This window comes from Amblyraja radiata, chromosome 1 (genome assembly GCF_010909765.2).
Source record: "Amblyraja radiata isolate CabotCenter1 chromosome 1, sAmbRad1.1.pri, whole genome shotgun sequence".
In the NCBI taxonomy this organism is placed as follows: domain Eukaryota; kingdom Metazoa; phylum Chordata; class Chondrichthyes; order Rajiformes; family Rajidae; genus Amblyraja; species Amblyraja radiata.
Genome location: NC_045956.1, coordinates 78,483,149 through 78,505,001, shown reverse-complemented (window position 1 = coordinate 78,505,001; position 21,853 = coordinate 78,483,149).

Sequence of the window (21,853 nt, the reverse complement as noted above, 5' to 3'; positions counted from 1 at the left end):
TGCGGCTGATATTGTACATCGTTTCGTTTACCAATGGTCTTCTTCAATTTTAAACACAGTTTAAGAATGGAAGTTGATGAGCAATGTCAGGTGGCTGCAACAATCGTACTAAATGACTGTTCGATCAAAAAACTAAGTGCTGCTGTTGTGGTGTCCTTACTTGTTGTTCAATTGTCATCATGGCTTGATTTACATGTCCATTAGTAATGAAACTGTGGATTTGATGAGCTGTGCTGTGCGGTCTTATTTTCTAATGCATCAGCCAACAGGAACGTAACCTTTGCGACGAAAACCAACAGGAATTTCAATATATTCAAACATGTGGAAGTACATACACTTTTGGAAAAAAACTTCCTTTTTTTCTTGAAATGTTTGTTGGTCAATATTGTTCTTGATGAGCATTTCTTGTTGAAAACTTCCTCACCTCTGTTCTTTAGCCTTACCGTTGCACTTTAGACATCTGCCTCCTGAACTGTAGCATTTTCTGTTGCATTGAGTGGTAAGTGCTACCATGTTTGGGTGACTGCTATCTGGCTCTTCACGATCAAGCTCGAGGTTCATTCGTACCTCTTTGAAACTGTCCCATCATCCAGTGTTACATAATCCTGAAGAGTGACAATGTCTGACATTTCAACGCACTGCAAGGTCCCTTTCCTATAAATTTCCTTCTCGAAACAGATCCTTTTTCCCAGGCATCTCCTATCAGGAGAGTCCACCCAACAGAGCAAAGTTAAAGCCATGTTTGTATGAAGCGCCTGCCCAACCCTTCTTTTCCTTTTCCAATGGAATACTTTCATTTCAGGAAATGTTTTTGAAGAGATGTGCAACGTTGGGTGGCTGCAACAGTGGTACTAAATGACAGTTGAGAACAAAATATTAAGTGCTACTTTTGTGGTGACCTTCCTTGTTCAATCATCATCATATTCTTGCATCGAACACAGCAGATGACCAACAACCTAAAATGGATCCTTCCAGAGGACAACCGACGTGAAATTGCAGAGAGTTTCCGCAACAAATTGTTCTTTTATTTCTTGAAAATTTAGTTTGTCAATGCTGGGGCATAGGTGAATTGGTGAGCATTACTGTTGAAGACATCGGCACCTCGGGTATTCTCCTTACTGTAGCACTTTACAGATATCTGCCTCCTAAACTGTAGCATTTTCTGTTGCATTGAGTGGTAAGTGCTACCAAGTTTGGGTGACTGCTATCTGGCTCTTCACAATCAAGCATTTGGTTCATTCAGATCTCATCACAAATGTCCCAACATCTCAAAGGGAAATTTGTCACCTGGTATCATGAATGAAGGTTACCTCTACCAATATTTGTTGCTCAGATAAGATGGAAAAAAGAAGGGATTAAGAATCACTGGTATTGAGTGATTTGCTTGACCATGTTATGTCTTTTATCTGAGAATGTTATGGCCACTCGTGAAATTGGATTTTCATGTCTATAATTGAAGTTGTCATGCGGCTGATATTGTACATCGTTTCGTTTACCAATGGTCTTCTTTAATTTTAAACACAGTTTAAGAATGGAAGTTGATGAGCAATGTCAGGTGGCTGCAACAATCGTACTAAATGACTGTTCGATCAAAAAACTAAGTGCTGCTGTTGTGGTGTCCTTACTTGTTGTTCAATTGTCATCATGGCTTGATTTACATGTCCATTAGTAATGAAACTGTGGATTTGATGAGCTGTGCTGTGCGGTCTTATTTTCTAATGCATCAGCCAACAGGAACGTAACCTTTGCGACGAAAACCAACAGGAATTTCGATATATTCAAACATGTGGAAGTACATACACTTTTGGAAAAAAACTTCCTTTTTTTCTTGAAATGTTTGTTGGTCAATATTGTTCTTGATGAGCATTTCTTGTTGAAAACTTCCTCACCTCTGTTCTTTAGCCTTACCGTTGCACTTTAGACATCTGCCTCCTGAACTGTAGCATTTTCTGTTGCATTGAGTGGTAAGTGCTACCATGTTTGGGTGACTGCTATCTGGCTCTTCACGATCAAGCTCGAGGTTCATTCGTACCTCTTTGAAACTGTCCCATCATCCAGTGTTACTTAATCCTGAAGAGTGACAATGTCTGACATTTCAACGCACTGCAAGGTCCCTTTCCTATAAATTTCCTTCTCGAAACAGATCCTTTTTCCCAGGCATCTCCTATCAGGAGAGTCCACCCAACAGAGCAAAGTTAAAGCCATGTTTGTATGAAGCGCCTGCCCAACCCTTCTTTTCCTTTTCCAATGGAATACTTTCATTTCAGGAAATGTTTTTGAAGAGATGTGCAACGTTGGGTGGCTGCAACAGTGGTACTAAATGATAGTTGAGAACAAAATATTAAGTGCTACTTTTGTGGTGACCTTCCTTGTTCAATCATCATCATATTCTTGCATCGAACACAGCAGATGACCAACAACCTAAAATGGATCCTTCCAGAGGACAGCCGACGTGAAATTGCCTAGAGGTTCCGCAACAAATTGTTCTTTTATTTCTTGACAATTTAGTTTGTCAATGCTGGGGCACAGGTGAATTGGTGAGCATTACACTTGAAGACATCGGCACCTCGGGTATTCTCCTTACTGTAGCACTTTACAGATATCTGCCTCCTGAACTGTAGCATTTTCTGTTGCATTGAGTGGTAAGTGCTACCAAGTTTGGGTGACTGCTATCTGGCTCTTCGCAATCAAGCATTTGGTTCATTCAGATCTCATCACAAATGTCCCAACATCTCAAAGGGAAATTTGTCACCTGGTATCATGAATGAAGGTTACCTCTACCAATATTTGTTGCTCAGATAAGATGGAAAAAAGAAGGGATTAAGAATCACTGGTATTGAGTGATTTGCTTGACCATGTTATGTCTTTTATCTGAAAATGTTATGGCCACTCGTGAAATTGGATTTTCATGTCTATAATTGAAGTTGTCATGCGGCTGATATTGTACATCGTTTCGTTTACCAATGGTCTTCTTCAATTTTAAACACAGTTTAAGAATGGAAGTTGATGAGCAATGTCAGGTGGCTGCAACAATCGTACTAAATGACTGTTCGATCAAAAAACTAAGTGCTGCTGTTGTGGTGTCCTTACTTGTTGTTCAATTGTCATCATGGCTTGATTTACATGTCCATTAGTAATGAAACTGTGGATTTGATGAGCTGTGCTGTGCGGTCTTATTTTCTAATGCATCAGCCAACAGGAACGTAACCTTTGCGACGAAAACCAACAGGAATTTCAATATATTCAAACATGTGGAAGTACATACACTTTTGGAAAAAAACTTCCTTTTTTTCTTGAAATGTTTGTTGGTCAATATTGTTCTTGATGAGCATTTCTTGTTGAAAACTTCCTCACCTCTGTTCTTTAGCCTTACCGTTGCACTTTAGACATCTGCCTCCTGAACTGTAGCATTTTCTGTTGCATTGAGTGGTAAGTGCTACCATGTTTGGGTGACTGCTATCTGGCTCTTCACGATCAAGCTCGAGGTTCATTCGTACCTCTTTGAAACTGTCCCATCATCCAGTGTTACATAATCCTGAAGAGTGACAATGTCTGACATTTCAACGCACTGCAAGGTCCCTTTCCTATAAATTTCCTTCTCGAAACAGATCCTTTTTCCCAGGCATCTCCTATCAGGAGAGTCCACCCAACAGAGCAAAGTTAAAGCCATGTTTGTATGAAGCGCCTGCCCAACCCCACTTTTCCTTTTCCAATGGAATACTTTCATTTCAGGAAATGTTTTTGAAGAGATGTGCAACGTTGGGTGGCTGCAACAGTGGTATTAAATGACAGTTGAGAACAAAATATTAAGTGCTACTTTTGTGGTGACCTTCCTTGTTCAATCATCATCATATTCTTGCATCGAACACAGCAGATGACCAACAACCTAAAATGGATCCTTCCAGAGGACAACCGACGTGAAATTGCAGAGAGTTTCCGCAACAAATTGTTCTTTTATTTCTTGAAAATTTAGTTTGTCAATGCTGGGGCATAGGTGAATTGGTGAGCATTACTGTTGAAGACATCGGCACCTCGGGTATTCTCCTTACTGTAGCACTTTACAGATATCTGCCTCCTAAACTGTAGCATTTTCTGTTGCATTGAGTGGTAAGTGCTACCAAGTTTGGGTGACTGCTATCTGGCTCTTCACAATCAAGCATTTTGTTCATTCAGATCTCATCACAAATGTCCCATCATCCCAAAGGGAAATTTGTCACCTGGTATCATGAATGAAGGATTACTCTACCAATATTTGTTGTTCAGATAAGATGGGAAAAAAGAAGGAATTAAGAATCACTGGTCTTGATTGATTTGCTTGACCATGTTATGTCTCTGACTTATCTGAGAATGTTATGGCCACTCGTGAAATTGGATTTTCATGTCTATAATTGAAGATGTCAAGCGGCTGATCTTGTACATCGTTTCGTTTACCAATGGTCTTCTTTAATTTTAAACACGGTTTAAGAATGGAAGTTGACGAGCAATGTCGGGTGGCTGCAACAATGGTACTAAATGACTGTTAGATCAAAACATTGAGTGCTGCTGTTGTGGTGTCCTTACTTGTTGTTCAATTGTCATCATGGCTTGATTTACATGTCCATTAGTAATGAAACTGTGGATTTGATGAGCTGTGCTGTGTGGTCTTATTTTCTAATGCATTAGCCACATCAAATGACCAACAATCAGAAACGTAACCTTCACGACGAAAACCAACAGGAATTTCGATATATTCAAACATGTGGAAGTACATACACTTTTGGTAAAAAACTTACTTTTTTTCTTGAAATGTTTGTTGGTCAATATTGTTCTTGATGAGCATTTCTTGTTGAAAACTTCCTCACCTCTGTTCTTTAGACTTACCGTAGCACTTTACAGACATCTGTCTCCTGAACTGTAGCATTTTCTGTTGCATTGAGTGGTAAGTGCTACCATGTTTGGGTGACTGCTATCTGGTTCTTCACGATCAAGCTCGAGGTTCATTCGTACCTCTTTGAAACTGTCCCATCATCCAGTGTTACTTAATCCTGAAGAGTGACAATGTCTGACATTTCAACGCACTGCAAGGTCCCTTTCCTATAAATTTCCTTCTCGAAACAGATCCTTTTTCCCAGGCATCTCCTATCAGGAGAGTCCACCCAACAGAGCAAAGTTAAAGCCATGTTTGTATGAAGCGCCTGCCCAACCCTTCTTTTCCTTTTCCAATGGAATACTTTCATTTCAGGAAATGTTTTTGAAGAGATGTGCAACGTTGGGTGGCTGCAACAGTGGTACTAAATGACAGTTGAGAACAAAATATTAAGTGCTACTTTTGTGGTGTCTTTCCTTGTTCAATCATCATCATATTCTTGCATCAAACACAGCAGATGACCAAAACCTAAAATGGATCCTTCCAGAGGACAGCCGACGTGAAATTGCTAGAGAGTTCCGCAACAAATTGTTCTTTTATTTCTTGAAAATTTAGTTTGTCAATGCTGGGGCATAGGTGAATTGGTGAGCATTACTGGTAAGACATCGGCACCTCGGGTATTCTGCTTACTGTAGCACTTTACAGATATCTGCCTCCTGAACTGTAGCATTTTCTGTTGCATTGAGTGGTAAGTGCTACCAAGTTTGGGTGACTGCTATCTGGCTCTTCCCAATCAAGCATTTGGTGCATTCAGATCTCATCACAAATGTCCCATCATCCCAAAGGGAAATTTGTCACCTGGTATCATGAATGAAGGATTACTCTACTAATATTTGTTGTTCAGATAAGATGGGGAAAAAAGAAGGAATTAAGAATCACTGGTCTTGATTGATTTGCTTGACCATGTTATGTCTCTGACTTTTATCTGAGAATGTTATGGCCACTCGTGAAATTGGATTTTCATGTCTATAATTGAAGATGTCAAGCGGCTGATCTTGTACATCGTTTCGTTTACCAATGGTCTTCTGTAATTTTAAACACAGTTTAAGAATGGAAGTTGACGAGCAATGTCGGGTGGCTGCAACAATGGTACTAAATGACTTAGATCAAAACATTTTAGTGCTGCTGTTGTGGTGTCCTTACTTGTTGTTCAATTGTCATCATGGCTTGATTTACATGTCCATTAGTAATGAAACTGTGGATTTGATGAGCTGTGCTGTGTGGTCTTATTTTCTAATGCATTAGCCACATCAAATGACCAACAATCAGAAACGTCACCATTGCGACTAAAACCAACTGGGATTTCGATATATTCAAACATGTGGAAGTACATACACTTTTGGTAAAAAACTTCCTTTTTTTCTTGAAATGTTTGTTGGCCAATATTGTTCTTGATGAGCATTTCTTGTTGAAAACTTCCTCACCTCTGTTCTTTAGCCTTACCGTTGCACTTTGCAGACATCTGTCTCCTGAACTGTAGCATTTTCTGTTGCATTGAGTGGTAAGTGCTACCATGTTTGGGTGACTGCTATCTGGCTCTTCACGATCAAGCTCGAGGTTCATTCGTACCTCTTTGAAACTGTCCCATCATCCAGTGTTACATAATCCTGAAGAGTGACAATGTCTGACATTTCAACGCACTGCAAGGTCCCTTTCCTATAAATTTCCTTCTCGAAACAGATCCTTTTTCCCAGGCATCTCCTATCAGGAGAGTCCACCCAACAGAGCAAAGTTAAAGCCATGTTTGTATGAAGCGCCTGCCCAACCCATCTTTTCCTTTTCCAATGGAATACTTTCATTTCAGGAAATGTTTTTGAAGAGATGTGCAACGTTGGGTGGCTGCAACAGTGGTACTAAATGACAGTTGAGAACAAAATATTAAGTGCTACTTTTGTGGTGAAGTTCCTTGTTCAATCTTCATCATATTCTTGCATCAAACACAGCAGATGACCAACAACCTAAAATGGATCCTTCCAGAGGACAACCGATGTGAAATTGCAGAGAGTTTCCGCAACAAATTGTTCTTTTACTTCTTGAAAATTTAGTTTGTCAATGCTGGGGCATAGGTGAATTGGTGAGCATTACTGTTGAAGACATCGGCACCTCGGGAATTCTCCTTACTGTAGCACTTTACAGATATCTGCCTCCTGAACTGTAGCATTTTCTGTTGCATTGAGTGGTAAGTGCTACCAAGTTTGGGTGACTGCTATCTGGCTCTTCCCAATCAAGCATTTGGTGCATTCAGATCTCATCACAAATGTCCCATCATCCCAAAGGGAAATTTGTCACCTGGTATCATGAATGAAGGATTACTCTACTAATATTTGTTGTTCAGATAAGATGGGGAAAAAAGAAGGAATTAAGAATCACTGGTCTTGATTGATTTGCTTGACCATGTTATGTCTCTGACTTTTATCTGAGAATGTTATGGCCACTCGTGAAATTGGATTTTCATGTCTATAATTGAAGATGTCAAGCGGCTGATCCTTGTACATCGTCTCGTTTACCAATGGTCTCTTAATTTAAACACAGTTTAAGAATGGAAGTTGATGAGCAATGTCGGGTGGCTGCAACAATGGTACTAAATGACTGTTAGATCAAAACATTTAGTGCTGCTGTTGTGGTGTCCTTACTTGTTGTTCAATTGTCATCATGGCTTGATTTACATGTCCATTAGTAATGAAACTGTGGATTTGATGAGCTGTGCTGTGTGGTCTTATTTTCTAATGCATTAGCCACATCAAATGACCAACAATCAGAAACGTAACCTTCACGACGAAAACCAACAGGAATTTCGATATATTCAAACATGTGGAAGTACATACACTTTTGGTAAAAAACGTCCTTTTTTTCTTGAAATGTTTGTTGGTCAATATTGTTCTTGATGAGCATTTCTTGTTGAAAACTTCCTCACCTCTGTTCTTTAGACTTACCGTAGCACTTTACAGACATCTGTCTCCTGAACTGTAGCATTTTCTGTTGCATTGAGTGGTAAGTGCTACCATGTTTGGGTGACTGCTATCTGGTTCTTCACGATCAAGCTCGAGGTTCACTCGTACCTCTTTGAAACTGTCCCATCATCCAGTGTTACATAATCCTGAAGAGTGACATTGTCTGACATTTCCACGCACTGCAAGGTCCCTTTCCTGTAAATTTCCTTCTCGAAACAGATCCTTTTCCCAGGCATCTCCTATCAGGAGAGTCCACCCAACTGAGCAAAGTTAAAGCCATGTTTGTATGAAGCGCTTGCCCAACCCATCTTTACCTTTTCCAACGGAATACTTTCATTTCAGGAAATGTTTTTGAAGAGATGTGCAACGTTGGGTGGCTGCAACAGTGGTACTAAATGACAGTTGAGAACAAAATATTAAGTGCTAATTTTGTGGTGACGTTCCTTGTTCAATCATCATCATATTCTTGCATCAAACACAGCAGATGACCAACAACCTAAAATGGATCCTTCCAGAGGACAGCCGACGTGAAATTGCAGAGAGTTTCCGCAACAAATTGTTCTTTTATTTCTTGAAAATTTAGTTTGTCAATGCTGGGGCATAGGTGAATTGGTGAGCATTACTGTTGAAGACATCGGCACCTCGGGTATTCTCCTTACTGTAGCACTTTACAGATATCTGCCTCCTGAACTGTAGCATTTTCTGTTGCATTGAGTGGTAAGTGCTACCAAGTTTGGGTGACTGCTATCTGGCTCTTCACAATCAAGCATTTGGTTCATTCAGATCTCATCACAAATGTCCCATCATCCCAAGGGGAAATTTGTCACCTGGTATCATGAATGAAGGTTTACTCTACCAATATTTGTTGCTCAGATAAGATGGAAAAAAGAAGGGATTAAGAATCACTGGTATTGAGTGGTTTGCTTGACCATGTTATGTCTCTGACTTTTATCTGAGAATGTCAAGGCCACTCGTGAAATTGGATTTTCATGTCTATAATTGAAGATGTCAAGCGGCTGACCTTGTACATCGTTTCCTTTACCAATGGTCTTCTTTAATTTTAAACACAGTTGAAGAATGTTGATGAGCAATGTCGGGTGGCTGCAACAATGGTACTAAATGACTGTTAGATCAAAAAATTAAGTGCTGCTGTTGTGGTTTCCTTACTTGTTGTTCAATTGTCATCATGGCTTGATTTACATGTCCATTAGTAATGAAACTGTGGATTTGATGAGCTGTGCTGTGTGGTCTTATATTCTAATGCATTAGCCACATCAATGACCAACAATCAGAAACGTAACCTTCACGACGAAAACCAACAGGAATTTCGATATATTCAAACGTGGAAGTACATACACTTTTGGTAAAAAACTTACTTTTTTTCTTGAAATGTTTGTTGGTCAATATTGTTCTTGATGAGCATTTCTTGTTGAAAACTTCCTCACCTCTGTTCTTTAGACTTACCGTAGCACTTTACAGACATCTGTCTCCTGAACTGTAGCATTTTCTGTTGCATTGAGTGGTAAGTGCTACCATGTTTGGGTGACTGCTATCTGGCTCTTCACGATCAAGCTCGAGGTTCATTCGTACCACTTTGGAACTGTCCCATCATCCAGTGTTACATAATCCTGAAGAGTGACATTGTCTGACATTTCCACGCACTGCCAAGGTCCCTTTCCTATAAATTTCCTTCTCGAAACAGATCCTTTTCCCAGGCATCTCATATCAGGAGAGTCCACCCAACAGAGCAAAGTTAAAGCCATGTTTGTATGAAGCGCCTGCCCAACACATTTTTTCCCTTTCCAACGGAATACTTTCATATCAGGAAATGTTTTTGAAGAGATGTGCAACGTTGGGTGGCTGCAACAGTGGTACTAAATGACAGTTGAGAACAAAATATTAAGTGCTACTTTTGTGGTGACCTTCCTTGTTCAATCATCATCATATTCTTGCATCGAACACAGCAGATGACCAACAACCTAAAATGGATCCTTCCAGAGGACAGCCGACGTGAAATTGCAGAGAGTTTCCGCAACAAATTGTTCTTTTATTTCTTCAAAATTTAGTTTGTCAATGCTGGGGCATAGGTGAATTGGTGAGCATTACTGTTGAAGACATCGGCACCTCGGGTATTCTCCTTACTGTAGCACTTTACAGATATCTGCCTCCTGAACTGTAGCATTTTCTCTTGCATTGAGTGGTAAGTGCTACCAAATTTGGGTGACTGCTATCTGGCTCTTCACAATCAAGCATTTGGTTCATTCAGATCTCATCACAAATGTCCCATCATCCCAAGGGGAAATTTGTCACTTGGTATCATGAATGAAGGTTTACTCTACCAATATTTGTTGCTCAGATAAGATGGAAAAAAGAAGGGATTAAGAATCACTGGTATTGAGTGGTTTGCTTGACCATGTTATGTCTCTGACTTTTATCTGAGAATGTCAAGGCCACTCGTGAAATTGGATTTTCATGTCTATAATTGAAGATGTCAAGCGGCTGACCTTGTACATCGTTCCTTTACCAATGGTCTTCTTTAATTTTAAACACAGTTTAAGAATGGAAGTTGATGAGCAATGTCGGGTGGCTGCAACAATGGTACTAAATGACTGTTAGATCAAAACATTAGTGCTGCTGTTGTGGTTTCCTTACTTGTTGTTCAATTGTCATCATGGCTTGATTTACATGTCCATTAGTAATGAAACTGTGGATTTGATGAGCTGTGCTGTGTGGTCTTATTTCTAATGCATTAGCCACATCAATGACCAACAATCAGAAATGTAACCTTGCCGACGAAAACCAACAGGAATTTCGATATATTCAAACATGTGGAAGTACATACACTTTTGGTAAAAAACGTACTTTTTTTCTTGAAATGTTTGTTGGTCAATATTGTTCTTGATGAGCATTTCTTGTTGAAAACTTCCTCACCTCTGTTCTTTAGACTTACCGTAGCACTTTAGCAGACATCTGTCTCCTGAACTGTAGCATTTTCTGTTGCATTGAGTGGTAAGTGCTACCATGTTTGGGTGACTGCTATCTGGCTCTTCACGATCAAGCTCGAGGTTCATTCGTACCACTTTGGAAACTGTCCCATCATCCAGTGTTACATAATCCTGAAGAGTGACATTGTCTGACATTTCCACGCACTGCCAAGGTCCCTTTCCTATAAATTTCCTTCTCGAAACAGATCCTTTTCCCAGGCATCTCCTATCAGGAGAGTCCACCCAACAGAGCAAAGTTAAAGCCATGTTTGTATGAAGCGCCTGCCCAACACATTTTTTCCCTTTTCCAACGGAATACTTTCATTCAGGAAATGTTTTTGAAGAGATGTGCAACGTTGGGTGGCTGCAACAGTGGTACTAAATGACAGTTGAGAACAAAATATTAAGTGCTACTTTTGTGGTGACCTTCCTTGTTCAATCATCATCATATTCTTGCATCGAACACAGCAGATGACCAACAACCTAAAATGGATCCTTCCAGAGGACAGCCGACGTGAAATTGCAGAGAGTTTCCGCAACAAATTGTTCTTTTATTTCTTCAAAATTTAGTTTGTCAATGCTGGGGCATAGGTGAATTGGTGAGCATTACTGTTGAAGACATCGGCACCTCGGGTATTCTCCTTACTGTAGCACTTTACAGATATCTGCCTCCTGAACTGTAGCATTTTCTGTTGCATTGAGTGGTAAGTGCTACCAAATTTGGGTGACTGCTATCTGGCTCTTCACAATCAAGCATTTGGTTCATTCAGATCTCATCACAAATGTCCCATCATCCCAAGGGGAAATTTGTCACCTGGTATCATGAATGAAGGTTTACTCTACCAATATTTGTTGCTCAGATAAGATGGAAAAAAGAAGGGATTAAGAATCACTGGTATTGAGTGGTTTGCTTGACCATGTTATGTCTCTGACTTTTACCTGAGAATGTCAAGGCCACTCGTGAAATTGGATTTTCATGTCTATAATTGAAGATGTCAAGCAGCTGATCTTGTACATCGTTTCCTTTACCAATGGTCTTCTTTAATTTTAAACACAGTTTAAGAATGGAAGTTGATGAGCAATGTCGGGTGGCTGCAACAATGGTACTAAATGACTGTTAGATCAAAAAATTAAGTGCTGCTGTTGTGGTTTCCTTACTTGTTGTTCAATTGTCATCATGGCTTGATTTACATGTCCATTAGAAATGAAACTGTGGATTTGATGAGCTGTGCTGTGTGGTCTTATATTCTAATGCATTAGCCACATCAATGACCAACAATCAGAAACGTAACCTTCACGACGAAAACCAACAGGAATTTTGATATATTCAAACATGTGGAAGTACATACACTTTTGGTAAAAAACTTCCTTTTTTTCCTGAAATGTTTGTTGGTCAATATTGTTCTTGATGAGCATTTCTTGTTGAAAACTTCCTCACCTCTGTTCTTTATACTTACCGTAGCACTTTACAGACATCTGTCTCCTGAACTGTAGCATTTTCTGTTGCATTGAGTGGTAAGTGCTACCATGTTTGGGTGACTGCTATCTGGCTCTTCACGATCAAGCTTGAGGTTCATTCGTACCACTTTGAAACTGTCCCATCATCCAGTGTTACGTAATCCTGAAGAGTGACATTGTCTGACATTTCCACGCACTGCCAAGGTCCCTTTCCTATAAATTTCCTTCTCGAAACAGATCCTTTTCCCAGGCATCTCATATCAGGAGAGTCCACCCAACAGAGCAAAGTTAAAGCCATGTTTGTATGAAGCGCCTGCCCAACCCATTTTTTCCTTTTCCAACGGAATACTTTCATATCAGGAAATGTTTTTGAAGAGATGTGCAACGTTGGGTGGCTGCAACAGTGGTACTAAATGACAGTTGAGGACAAAATATTAAGTGCTACTTTTGTGGTGACCTTCCTTGTTCAATCATCATCATATTCTTGCATCGAACACAGCAGATGACCAACAACCTAAAATGGATCCTTCCAGAGGACAGCCGACGTGAAATTGCAGAGAGTTTCCGCAACAAATTGTTCTTTTATTTCTTCAAAATTTAGTTTGTCAATGCTGGGGCATAGGTGAATTGGTGAGCATTACTGTTGAAGACATCGGCACCTCGGGTATTCTCCTTACTGTAGCACTTTACAGATATCTGCCTCCTGAACTGTAGCATTTTCTGTTGCATTGAGTGGTAAGTGCTACCAAGTTTGGGTGACTGCTATCTGGCTCTTCACAATCAAGCATTTGGTTCATTCAGATCTCATCACAAATGTCCCATCATCCCAAAGGGAAATTTGTCACCTGGTATCACGAATGAAGGTTTACTCTACCAATATTTGTTGCTCAGATAAGATGGGGAAAAAAGAAGGGATTAAGAATCACTGGTCTTGAGTGATTTGCTTGACCATGTTATGTCTCTGACTTTTATCTGAGAATGTTATGGCCACTCGTGAAATTGGATTTTCATGTCTATAATTGAAGATGTCAAGCGGCTGACCTTGTACATCGTTTCCTTTACCAATGGTCTTCTTTAATTTTAAACACAGTTGAAGAATGGAAGTTGATGAGCAATGTCGGGTGGCTGCAACAATGGTACTAAATGACTGTTAGATCAAAAAATTAAGTGCTGCTGTTGTGGTTTCCTTACTTGTTGTTCAATTGTCATCATGGCTTGATTTACATGTCCATTAGTAATGAAACTGTGGATTTGATGAGCTGTGCTGTGTGGTCTTATATTCTAATGCATTAGCCACATCAATGACCAACAATCAGAAACGTAACCTTCACGACGAAAACCAACAGGAATTTCGATATATTCAAACGTGGAAGTACATACACTTTTGGTAAAAAACTTACTTTTTTTCTTGAAATGTTTGTTGGTCAATATTGTTCTTGATGAGCATTTCTTGTTGAAAACTTCCTCACCTCTGTTCTTTAGACTTACCGTAGCACTTTACAGACATCTGTCTCCTGAACTGTAGCATTTTCTGTTGCATTGAGTGGTAAGTGCTACCATGTTTGGGTGACTGCTATCTGGTTCTTCACGATCAAGCTCGAGGTTCACTCGTACCTCTTTGAAACTGTCCCATCATCCAGTGTTACATAATCCTGAAGAGTGACATTGTCTGACATTTCCACGCACTGCCAAGGTCACTTTCCTGTAAATTTCCTTCTCGAAACAAATCCTTTTCCCAGGCATCTCCTATCAGGAGAGTCCACCCAACTGAGCAAAGTTAAAGCCATGTTTGTATGAAGCGCTTGCCCAACCCATCTTTACCTTTTCCAACGGAATACTTTCATTTCAGGAAATGTTTTTGAAGAGATGTGCAACGTTGGGTGGCTGCAACAGTGGTACTAAATGACAGTTGAGAACAAAATATTAAGTGCTACTTTTGTGGTGACCTTCCTTGTTCAATCATCATCATATTCTTGCATCGAACACAGCAGATGACCAACAACCTAAAATGGATCCTTCCAGAGGACAGCCGACGTGAAATTGCAGAGAGTTTCCGCAACAAATTGTTCTTTTATTTCTTCAAAATTTAGTTTGTCAATGCTGGGGCATAGGTGAATTGGTGAGCATTACTGTTGAAGACATCGGCACCTCGGGTATTCTCCTTACTGTAGCACTTTACAGATATCTGCCTCCTGAACTGTAGCATTTTCTGTTGCATTGAGTGGTAAGTGCTACCAAGTTTGGGTGACTGCTATCTGGCTCTTCACAATCAAGCATTTGGTTCATTCAGATCTCATCACAAATGTCCCATCATCCCAAAGGGAAATTTGTCACCTGGTATCACGAATGAAGGTTTACTCTACCAATATTTGTTGTTCAGATAAGATGGGAAAAAAGAAGGGATTAAGAATCACTGGTCTTGAGTGATTTACTTGACCATGTTATGTCTCTGACTTTTATCTGAGAATGTTATGGCCACTCGTGAAATTGGATTTTCATGTCTATAATTGAAGATGTCAAGCGGCTGACCTTGTACATCGTTTCCTTTACCAATGGTCTTCTTTAATTTTAAACACAGTTGAAGAATGTTGATGAGCAATGTCAGGTGGCTGCAACAATCGTACTAAATGACTGTTCGATCAAAAAACTAAGTGCGGCTGTTGTGGTGTCCTTACTTGTTGTTCAATTGTCATCATGGCTTGATTTACATGTCCATCTGACTCTTTTTTTACCAGTTAGTAATGAAACTGTGTGGATTTGTTGAGCTGTGCTGTGCGGTCTTATTTTCTAATGCATCAGCCAACAGGAACGTAACCTTTGCGACGAAAACCAACAGGAATTTCGATATATTCAAACATGTGGTAGTACATACACTTTTGGAAAAAAACTTCCTTTTTTTCTTGAAATGTTTGTTGGTCAATATTGTTCTAGATGAGCATTTCTTGTTGAAAACGACCTCACCTCTGTTCTTTAGCCTTACTGTTGCACTTTAGACATCTGCCTCCTGAACTGTAGCATTTTCTGTTGCATTGAGTGGTAAGTGCTACCATGTTTGGGTGACTGCTATCTGGCTCTTCACGATCAAGCTCGAGGTTCATTCGTACCACTTTGAAACTGTCCCATCATCCAGTGTTACATAATCCTGAAGAGTGACATTGTCTGACATTTCCACGCACTGCAAGGTCCCATTCCTATAAATTTCCTTCTCGAAACAGATCCTATTTCCCAGGCATCTCTTATCAGGAGAGTCCAACCAACAGAGCAAAGTTAAAGCCATGTTTGTATGAAGAACCTGCCCAACCCATATTTTCCTTTTCCAACGGAATACTTTCATTTCAGGAAATGTTTTTGAAGAGATGTGCAACGTTGGGTGGCTGCAACAGTGGTACTAAATGACCGTTGAGAACAAAATATTAAGTGCTACTTTTGTGGTGACGTTCCTTGTTCAATCATCATCATATTCTTGCATCAAACACAGCAGATGACCAACAACCTAAAATGGATCCTTCCAGAGGACAGCCGACGTGAAATTGCAGAGAGTTTCCGCAACAAATTGTTCTTTTATTTCTTACAAATTTAGTTTGTCAATGCTGGGGCATAGGTGAATTGGTGAGCATTACTGTTGAAGACATCGGCACCTCGGGTATTCTCCTTACTGTAGCACTTTACAGATATCTGCCTCCTGAACTGTAGCATTTTCTGTTGCATTGAGTGGTAAGTGCTACCAAGTTTGGGTGACTGCTATCTGGCTCTTCACAATCAAGCATTTGGTTCATTCAGATCTCATCACAAATGTCCCATCATCCCAAAGGGAAATTTGTCACCTGGTATCACGAATGAAGGTTTACTCTACCAATATTTGTTGTTCAGATAAGATGGGGAAAAAAGAAGGGATTAAGAATCACTGGTCTTGAGTGATTTGCTTGACCATGCTATGTCTCTGACTTTTATCTGAGAATGTTATGGCCACTCGTGAAATTGGATTTTCATGTCTATAATTGAAGATGTCATGCGGCTGATCTTGTACATCGTTTCGTTTACCAATGGTCTTCTTTAATTTTAAACACAGTTGAAGAATGTTGATGAGCAATGTCGGGTGGCTGCAACAATGGTACTAAATGACTGTTAGATCAAAAAATTAAGTGCTGCTGTTGTGGTTTCCTTACTTGTTGTTCAATTGTCATCATGGCTTGATTTACATGTCCATTAGTAATGAAACTGTGGATTTGATGAGCTCTGCTGTGTGGTCTTATATTCTAATGCATTAGCCACATCAAATGACCAACAATCAGAAACGTCACCTTTGCGACGAAAACCAACAGGAATTTCGATATATTCAAACATGGGGAAGTACATACACTTTTGGTGAAAAACTTCCTTTTTTTATTGAAATGTTTGTTGGTCAATATTGTTCTTGATGAGCATTTCTTGTTGAAAACTTCCTCACCTTTGTTCTTTATACTTACCGTAGCACTTTACAGACATCTGTCTCCTGAACTGTAGCATTTTCTGTTGCATTGAGTGGTAAGTGCTACCATGTTTGGGTGACTGCTATCTGGCTCTTCACGATCAAGCTCGAGGTTCATTCGTACCACTTTGAAACTGTCCCATCATCCAGTGTTACATAATCCTGAAGAGTGACATTGTCTGACATTTCCACGCACTGCAAGGTCCCTTTCCTATAAATTTCCTTCTCGAAACAGATCCTATTTCCCAGGCATCTCCTATCAGGAGAGTCCAACCAACAGAGCAAAGTTAAAGCCATGTTTGTATGAAGAACCTGCCCAACCCATCTTTTCCTTTTCCAACGGAATACTTTCATTTCAGGAAATGTTTTTGAAGAGATGTGCAACGTTGGGTGGCTGCAACAGTGGTACTAAATGACCGTTGAGAACAAAATATTAAGTGCTACTTTTGTGGTGACGTTCCTTGTTCAATCATCATCATATTCTTGCATCAAACACAGCAGATGACCAACAACCTAAAATGGATCCTTCCAGAGGACAGCCGACGTGAAATTGCAGAGAGTTTCCGCAACAAATTGTTCTTTTATTTCTTCAAAATTTAGTTTGTCAATGCTGGGGCATAGGTGAATTGGTGAGCATTACTGTTGAAGACATCGGCACCTCGGGTATTCTCCTTACTGTAGCACTTTACAGATATCTGCCTCCTGAACTGTAGCATTTTCTGTTGCATTGAGTGGTAAGTGCTACCAAGTTTGGGTGACTGCTATCTGGCTCTTCACAATCAAGCATTTGGTTCATTCAGATCTCATCACAAATGTCCCATCATCCCAAAGGGAAATTTGTCACCTGGTATCACGAATGAAGGTTTACTCTACCAATATTTGTTGTTCAGATAAGATGGGGAAAAAAGAAGGGATTAAGAATCACTGGTCTTGAGTGATTTGCTTGACCATGTTATGTCTCTGACTTTTATCTGAGAATGTTATGGCCACTCGTGAAATTGGATTTTCATGTCTATAATTGAAGATGTCATGCGGCTGATCTTGTACATCGTTTCGTTTACCAATGGTCTTCTTTAATTTTAAACACAGTTTAAGAATGGAAGTTGATGAGCAATGTCGGGTGGCTGCAACAATGGTACTAAATGACTTAGATCAAAACATTAAGTGCTGCTGTTGTGGTGTCCTTACTTGTTGTTCAATTGTAATCATGGCTTGATTTACATGTCCATTATTAATGAAACTGTGGATTTGATGAGCTGTGCTGTGTGGTCTTATTTTCTAATGCATTAGCCACATCAAATGACCAACAATCAGAAACGTCACCTTTGCGACGAAAACCAACTGGAATTTCGATATATTCACACATGTGGAAGTACATACACTTTTGGTAAAAAACTTCCTTTTTTTCTTGAAATGTTTGTTGGCCAATATTGTTCTTGATGAGCATTTCTTGTTGAAAACTTCCTCACCTCTGTTCTTTAGCCTTACCGTAGCACTTTACAGACATCTGCCTCCTGAACTGTAGCATTTTCTGTTGCATTGTAAGTGCTACCATGTTTGGGTGACTGCTATCTGGCTCTTCACGGTCAAGCTCGAAGTTCATTCGTACCTCTTTGAAACTGTCCCATCATCCAGTGTTACTTTTCCTTTTCCAACGGAATACTTTCATTTCAGGAAATATTTTTGAAGAGATGTGCAACATAGGGTGGCTGCAACAGTGGTACTAAATGACAGTTGAGGACAAAATATTAAGTGCTACTTTTGTGGTGACCTTCCTTGTTCAATCGTCATCACTTGGTTTGGTCAACGTGTTCCGCTGAGTTTTATTTGGCTTGTCAAGTGCGGGTCTTACTAATTTTTTATGTCCAAATTGTGTGCAAGTTTTCTCATGATGCATTCATTATTTTCTCGTCTTTGTGACTTTGAATGAAAGATGTTTGTCAAATCTATTGAAGCTACCAACTGTTGCAGATTTGTTGGTGTTTTGCAAGACTTGTGGTGCATTAGCTGAGATGAACACCCGAGGCCAATGACTTGCAGGCTGCATGGATACAAAATAAATGATTGTCACCTATTCAGAGGGAAAGTAAGAGGTGCAAATTGCCAAACTGCTGTAGGTTCCTGGTGGGACAATATATTCTTGCATCGGACACAGCAGATGACCAACAACCTAAAATGGATCCTTCCAGAGGACAGCCGACATGAAATTGCAGAGTTTCCGCAAGAAATTGTTCTGTTATTTCTTGAAAATTTAGTTTGTCAATGCTGGGGCATAGGTGAATTGGTGAGCATTTCTGTTGAAGACATCGGCACCTCGGGTATTCGCCTTACTGTAGCACAGATATCTGCCTCCTGAACTGTAGCATTTTCTGTTGCATTGAGTGGTAAGTGCTACCAAGTTTGGGTGACTGCTATCTGGCTCTTCACAATCAAGCATTTGGTTCATTCAGATCTCATCACAAATGTCCCAACATCTCAAAGGGAAATTTGTCACCTGGTATCATGAATGAAGGTTTACTCTACCAATATTTGTTGCTCAGATAAGATGGAAAAAAGAAGGGATTAAGAATCACTGGTATTGAGTGATTTGCTTGACCATGTTATGTCTTTTATCTGAGAATGTTATGGCCACTCGTGAAATTGGATTTTCATGTCTATAATTGAAGATGTCATGCGGCTGATCTTGTACATCGTTTCGTTTACCAATGGTCTTCTTTAATTTTAAACACAGTTTAAGAATGGAAGTTGATGAGCAATGTCAGGTGGCTGCAACAATCGTACTAAATGACTTCGATCAAATAACTAAGTGCGGCTGTTGTGGTGTCCTTACTTGTTGTTCAATTGTCATCATGGCTTGATTTACATGTCCATCTGACTCTTTTTTTACCAGTTAGTAATGAAACTGTGTGGATTTGATGAGCTGTGCCGTGCGGTCTTATTTTCTAATGCATCAGCCAACAGGAACGTAACCTTTGCGACAAAAACCAACAGGAATTTCGATATATTCAAACATGTGGAAGTACATACACTTTTGGAAAAAAACTTCCTTTTTTTCTTGAAATGTTTGTTGGTCAATATTGTTCTTGATGAGCATTTCTTGTTGAAAACTTCCTCACCTCTGTTCTTTAGCCTTACCGTTGCACTTTAGACATCTGCCTCCTGAACTGTAGCATTTTCTGTTGCATTGAGTGGTAAGTGCTACCATGTTTGGGTGACTGCTATCTGGCTCTTCACGATCAAGCTCGAGGTTCATTCGTACCTCTTTGAAACTGTCCCATCATCCAGTGTTACTTAATCCTGAAGAGTGACAATGTCTGACATTTCAACGCACTGCAAGGTCCCTTTCCTATAAATTTCCTTCTCGAAACAGATCCTTTTTCCCAGGCATCTCCTATCAGGAGAGTCCACCCAACAGAGCAAAGTTAAAGCCATGTTTGTATGAAGCGCCTGCCCAACCCTTCTTTTCCTTTTCCAATGGAATACTTTCATTTCAGGAAATGTTTTTGAAGAGATGTGCAACGTTGGGTGGCTGCAACAGTGGTACTAAATGACAGTTGAGAACAAAATATTAAGTGCTACTTTTGTGGTGACCTTCCTTGTTCAATCATCATCATATTCTTGCATCGAACACAGCAGATGACCAACAAACTAAAATGGATCCTTCCAGAGGACAGCCGACGTGAAATTGCAGAGAGTTTCGGCAACAAATTGTTCTTTTATATCTTGACAATTTAGTTTGTCAATGCTGGGGCATAGGTGAATTGGTGAGCATTACTGTTGAAGACATCGGCATCTCGGGTATTCTCCTTACTGTAGCACTTTACAGATATCTGCCTCTTGAACTGTAGCATTTTCTGTTGCATTGAGTGGTAAGTGCTACCAAGTTTGGGTGACTGCTATCTGGCTCTTCACAATCAAGCATTTGGTTCATTCAGATCTCATCACAAATGTCCCATCATCCCAAAGGGAAATTTGTCACCTGGTATCATGAGTGATGGTTTACTCTACCAATATTTGTTGTTCAGATAAGATGGGAAAAAAGAAGGAATTAAGAATCACTGGTCTTGATTGATTTGCTTGACCATGTTATGTCTCTGACTTATCTGAGAATGTTATGGCCACTCGTGAAATTGGATTTTCATGTCTATAATTGAAGATGTCAAGCGGCTGATCTTGTACATCGTTTCGTTTACCAATGGTCTTCTTTAATTTTAAACACGGTTTAAGAATGGAAGTTGACGAGCAATGTCGGGTGGCTGCAACAATGGTACTAAATGACTTAGATCAAAACATTTTAGTGCTGCTGTTGTGGTGTCCTTACTTGTTGTTCAATTGTCATCATGGCTTGATTTACATGTCCATTAGTAATGAAACTGTGGATTTGATGAGCTGTGCTGTGTGGTCTTATTTTCTAATGCATTAGCCACATCAAATGCCCAACAATTAGAAATGTAACCTTTGCGATGAAAACCAACAGGAATTTCGGTATATTCAAACATGTGGAAGTACATACACTTTTGGTAAAAAACGTCCTTTTTTTCTTGAAATGTTTGCTGGTCAATATTGTTCTTGATGAGCATTTCTTGTTGAAAACTTCCTCACCTCTGTTCTTTAGACTTACCGTTGCACTTTGCAGACATCTGTCTCCTGAACTGTAGCATTTTCTGTTGCATTGAGTGGTAAGTGCTACCATGTAGGTATGTTGCAAAGCCTACCGGAAGCGTCGTTGAAAATCTGCCGCTGAGGGTGTGCGCGATTTTGGCGCCGTTTAGAGGGGGCGGGTTTAAAACGCGATTTTCTCTAGGCTGTTCAAATCGAAGATGTTCAGCCTAGTTAATTATTAACGAAAAATCGCTGGAAGTCCCCGTCGCAAAAGCTATTATTAATTTTAAAGGCCTCGTATAATAGTTACAATAGTTTAAAAATCAATCTCTAAACCCGCGACCGCCAGCAACCGCAGGGTCTCATAAAGCAGGCAACTGAAGGTAGGTTGTATATTTTTACATTAAAAAGAGCTTCTAAAGATCCCTTTATACAAAGTTTAATATTGCGAGTAGCTCATTTTGGGCCCATTAAATCCCGCAGT